This window comes from Aythya ferina (genome assembly GCF_964211825.1).
Source record: "Aythya ferina genome assembly, chromosome: 10".
Classification (NCBI taxonomy): Eukaryota; Metazoa; Chordata; class Aves; order Anseriformes; family Anatidae; genus Aythya; species Aythya ferina.
Genome location: NC_140306.1, coordinates 23556210 through 23561117, shown reverse-complemented (window position 1 = coordinate 23561117; position 4908 = coordinate 23556210). Strand labels below are relative to the sequence as shown.

The 4908-nt window shown below is 50.8% G+C and overlaps 1 long non-coding RNA gene across 3 annotated transcripts; it reads left to right on the top strand.

Annotated features, from left to right (window-relative positions):
* The first annotated feature begins 566 nt into the window (after positions 1–566).
* Positions 567–4694, top strand: LOC311441850. 3 transcript variants are annotated; one of them, XR_014696270.1, is made up of 4 exons: positions 567–1123; positions 1202–1400; positions 1491–1627; positions 4611–4694. It is a non-coding gene; the product is annotated as an uncharacterized lncRNA (long non-coding RNA). The 3 variants fall into 3 exon arrangements; XR_014696271.1 differs by lacking the exon at positions 4611–4694 and adding an exon at positions 4113–4213 and having other exon boundaries at positions 569–1123; XR_014696272.1 differs by lacking the exon at positions 4611–4694 and adding an exon at positions 4099–4208 and having other exon boundaries at positions 570–1123.
* The last annotated feature ends 214 nt before the right edge of the window (positions 4695–4908 follow it).

Genomic DNA, 4908 nt, shown 5'->3' with positions numbered 1-4908 from the left:
AATTGTACGAGTAATTGCTAGGGTAAGTGCAAGCGTAAGTGTACATGTAAGTGTTGTTGTATGGCTTATGGTAAGGGTAAGGTCAAGGGTAAGGTTTATGTTAAGGGTAAGCGTAAGGGTAAGGGTAAGGGATAGAGTAAGGGTAAGGGTAAGGTTAAGGGTAACGGTAAGGTTAAGGGTACAAATATGTGTTAGGTTATGGGTTATGGTATGGGTAAGAATTAGGGTAAGTATAAGGGTAAGGGTAAGTGTAAGGGTACAGGTCAGGGTAAGGGTTAGAGTAAGGGTTAGGGTTAGGGTAAGGTTAAATGTTAGGGTAATGGTTAGGGTTAGTTTTAGGGTTAAAGTCAGGAAAACGTATGCGTAAGTATTAGGTGAATGTTAAGGGTAAGGTTAAGGTTAAGAGTAAGGGTAAGGTTTAGGGTAAGGGTTAGGGTTAATGTAAGGGTCAGGGTAAGGGTTGGGGTAAGGTTTAGGGTAAGGGTTAGGTTAAGGATAAATGTTAGGGTAAGGGTAAGGTTAATGGTAACCGTAAGTGTAAAGGAAAGGGTTACGGTAAGGGTAAGAATAAGGGTATGGGTAATGGTAAGGGTGAGGGTTAGGCTAAGGGTAAGTGTAAGGTTTAGATTTCGGCTAAGGGTAAGTGTAGCAGAAAGGGTAAGCTTTAAAGTAAGGTTTAAGGTTTAGGCTTAGGTTAAGGGTAAGGGTAAGGGTACGGGTCAGGGTAAGGGTTAGAGTAAGGGTTTGAGTATGGGTAAGGGTAAGGGTTAGAATAAGTGTAAGGGTGCAAGCAAGGATTAGGGCAAGAGTAAGTGTAAGGGTAATAGAAAGGGTTAGGGTAAGTGTAAGGGTAAGGGAATGTGTTAGGATATGTTTTAGGGGAAGCAGAAGGGTAAGGGTTAGGTTAAGTGTAAGGGGAAGGGGAAGGTAAGGGGAAGGGTTGGAGTAAGGTATAGGGTAAGGGTAAGGTTATGGTTAAAGGAAAGAGTAAGGGTAAGGAAAAAGTAAAGGTAAGGATTTGGGTAATGGTAAGGGTGAGAAGATTTAGGGTAAGGGTTACGGTAAGGGTTAGGTAACGCAGTGTACAACCTGGGATGTCACACGCAGAGCTGCCTCTGGCAAGGTGAGTGAGGAACAGATGTAGCAGTTGTTGTGTTGTAGGTCTCACTGTTCCTCTAGGCATCCCCTCTTTGTCTTTTAGAGGTGTTGTAGCTGTTTGAAGAGGGTAGATTGAAGCATCTGCCTCGGGGGCTGGTAAGCGGCAGAGGTAAGGGAGCAGATGAGAGTAACTTACCTAGTTGTGCTGTGTCTTTGGATGCTGCATCGGCCTATGCGTTTCTTTTTCTTTCACAGGTGTCTCGCACAGGCTCAAAGGAGCAAACTGCACTCTGAAGAGCTGTGTAAGAAGAGGGGCTGGTCATGAGCTGGGTTGGAGCAGAACGACCAAGTAGCACAAGGTGACTATGAAAGGTGTCCGTCTTGCTTTGCAGGTGCCGTGGCAGGCTCTCCACAGAAGTGGATAAGGATATGAGATAAGGCCAGAGAGCGACAAGGAGCGGCACGTGCAGGGATGGTTTTGAAGCGCTGCGGTGGCTTACTCTTCTGTTCATCAGGTGCCACAGGCAAGGTGGGTTGTAACATCAGTCCTTATATTTGCATGAAAGCAGTTCACTTGAATGGCACAGTGCATCTGAGTAGGGTGTTCTAGCAGAACAAGCTTGTCTGGCACAGCGGTGCGTGATGGCAGTGTGTTTCCTCAGGTGAAGAGGTGCCTGAAGCCCCATCCTATCTAGCCTGCACACAATTATCTGAGAATGAAAGCTGCTTTCCAGTAATTCAGAAAGCCAAGTTACGTCTCAGCCTTGAGCATCTCGGGCTTTTGGGCCTGTCTGTAACATTTGGCACCAGCACTAATACTTTTTTGGCATATGTTTAGCGTTTGGGGCCTGTGTCTGGGATTTGGGCCCTGTCTCGAACCACTGGGGCTTTGTCCTGGGTTTTGGAGCCTGTTTCTAGAGTTCAGGGCCTGTGATTAGGCTTTTGGGGTCTGTGTCTGGGGGCCGGTATCTGGGGGCAAGGGGGGAGCTGCTTGTAGACCCTTGGGGCCGGCATTGAGGGGGTTGGGAGCTGACTCTACACCTTTGGGGCCTGCTTTTGGGGGGGGGGGGGGGTTGAGACCTGCATCTGGGGGAGGGGTGGGAGCTCTTTGTATTCCTTTGGAGCCTGTGTCGGGGGGCGGGGGGGGGGGGGGGGGGAAGGGGAGGGTTGGTTGGGAGGTGCTTGTACACTGTTGGAGCCTGGGTTGAGGGAGGAGGTTTGGAGCTGCTTCTACACCTTTGGGCCTGGCATCGGGGGTAGGGGGTTGGGTGCTGGTTGCAGGGGCCTGTGTTTGGGGGGGGGCTTGGGACCTGCGTCTGGGGGAGGGGTGGGAGCTGCTTGTACACCTTTGGGGCCTGCATGTGTGGGGGGTCAGGGCCTGTGTCTAGCGGGCTGGGAACTGCTTGTACAATGTAGGAATCTGTTTCTGCAGGGTGGCTGGGAGCTGTTTGTACAACTTTGGGGCCAGCATCTGGGGGTGGCTGGGAGCTGCCTGTACACTGTAGGGGCCTGTGTTTGTGGGGGCCTTGGGGGCCTCCCTCGGGGGGGGGGGGGGAGGGTTGGGAGCTGCTTGTATAGGGTAGGGGGCGTGCCTGGCAGGGGTTGGGAGCTGCTTGTAGAATTTGGGTCGCTGTGTCTGGGGGGGGGGTTGGGGCCTGTGTCTCAGGGGTGTTGGGAACTGGTTGTACACCTTTGGGTCCTGTCTCAGGGGTGGAGCTACTTGTACACTTTTGGGGTCTGTATTTGAGGGGGGTTGGGAGCTGCTTGTGCACTTTTGGACCTATGTTTAGGCTGGTTGGGAGTTGCTCATGCATTCTAGGTGCCTCCCTTTTGAGAAGGGTTGGGGCCTGCATCTGTGGGTGGTTGGGAGCTGCTTGTACACTATAGGGGCCATGGTCTTGGAGCGGGGTCTGGGCTGTTTATACACCTTTGTGGCCTGTGTTTGGGGGGGGGGGTGGGCCTGTGCCTGGGGAAGTTGGGAGGTGCTTGTTCACTCTAGGAGCCTCCATTTGGGGGTCTTTGGGGCCTCCCTTTGAGGGGGAGGGAGTTGGGAGTTGGTTGTACACCTCCGCATCCCGTGTCTTGGGGGGGGTGGGGGGAGTGGGATCGGTCTCTGAAGGGGCGGGTTGTGAGCTGCTTGTACACCTGTGTCGGGGGGAGGGTAGGGGGGTTGGCGGAGGTCGGGTCCGGGTCTTGGGCCAGTGTCTGGGTGGAGTCCAGTTCTTGGGAGGGGGTGGTGGGGTAGGAGCTGCTTGTGGGCAGTTGGGGTCTGCATCTGGGTGTGGTTGGTGCCTGCTTCTGTTGGCAGTTTGGGGCCTGCTTGTAGACTTGTGCAGCCTGGGTTTGGGGGCTTTTCTGTAACGTTTGGGGCCTGCATTTTTGCTTTGGGATGCATCTTGAGCTTTTGAGGCCTAGCAGTAGCATTTGGGGCCTGCATCTGGGGCTTTTCTGTAGCATTTTGGTTGCGTATTTGTGATTTGGGGCCTGTATCGTGGGTTTTGCCTTTTTTGTAGTTTCCATCTTTGTGTGTGTGTGTTTCGTTGTTGGTTGTCTGGGGTTAGGGGCAGTTTGGGGTTTGGATTAAGGTCAGTGTCATTAGCGTTAGGGGGTTGATAATAAGGGTTAGGGTTGTGGTTAGAGTTGTTAGGTTTAAGGGGAATAAGGATTTCAGGGTAAGGGGATCAAGGTTGTGGGAATAAAAATGTTGTTTTTGCGCAGTTACATCCTGTAGAGGGAAGGAAGGTGGTATTGAGATATGCTTGCAGTGATAAGACAGCTTAACAGTGTGAAATGAGTTCATCTGATTCGTGTCAATATGGAACAATGCTAGGGCCGCATGATATGATGAAAAGTCTGAGAAAACCAGAGTGGTTAATATATATAGTTCTTGTATCTTGCAAAGGAATGGTCCAGCAATTCGGGTCAATAGGGGATAAGAGAACAAAGGGGTTTCAGAATAACTGCTAACTATTACAACTGTTGCATGGGACACTATGCAAGTGTCTGCCATCCAGCCAAGATGGACAAAGGAGATGGACAAGAGAAAAGCCTGGGAGGAAGACTACGAGCCTTCAGTACGAGCGGCCCCCAGAGGGACTACCGGAGACTGATAACGCCTGCACCAGTGGGAGGGTTTGGATTCTGGGAACTAATTAGAATAACCCTGCCTTTTGTAGAAGTAGTAATGAATATGTATTAGCCTAGCAGCATAAAAACCAGCCGCCTAATGTAACTTGTGTGCGTCTTGGTGGAGCAGAGACTCCTGGCGCACCCAGCGCTGCTTGCTTACCTCTATTCAATTAATAAATTGTAAATTTCAATTGCAATCCTATTTGGGACCCAGTCATTTATTACAAGCGGGCGCTCGTCCGGGAGGGCTTTGGTTCCTGATTTCTGGTTTGATCTAGGAGAGGCACCCCCACCATTTGGTGGCTGCTGTTTGAGTCAGGTCGGAACTAATGGCATCTTGAACCTGAATAAAGGTAAGCAAAGTTTCTGATTCTTTTTTTCAGCTCCCTTGCCAGCTGCAGCACTATATTTTGCCCATAATTGTGTGTGTGAAGATCCGAACGAAGATGACGGAGTCGTAAGCATTTAAAGCGTATACCGTTTGGTTGGGTGGGGTTCGGTTGCCTGTGTGTGTAAGAGTGTGACTGAGATGGAACTTAGTTCCGAAGCGATTGTGGAGGTCTTCTAACCGCGGTTCCAATCTCCCGCGAGGGACTTGGCCGGTGAAGGACCGAAGGGATTCCTATAGGATTTGTGGGTGTGTGATAGGTCCTCGACCCCCTGCAAGACACTCTTACTAAG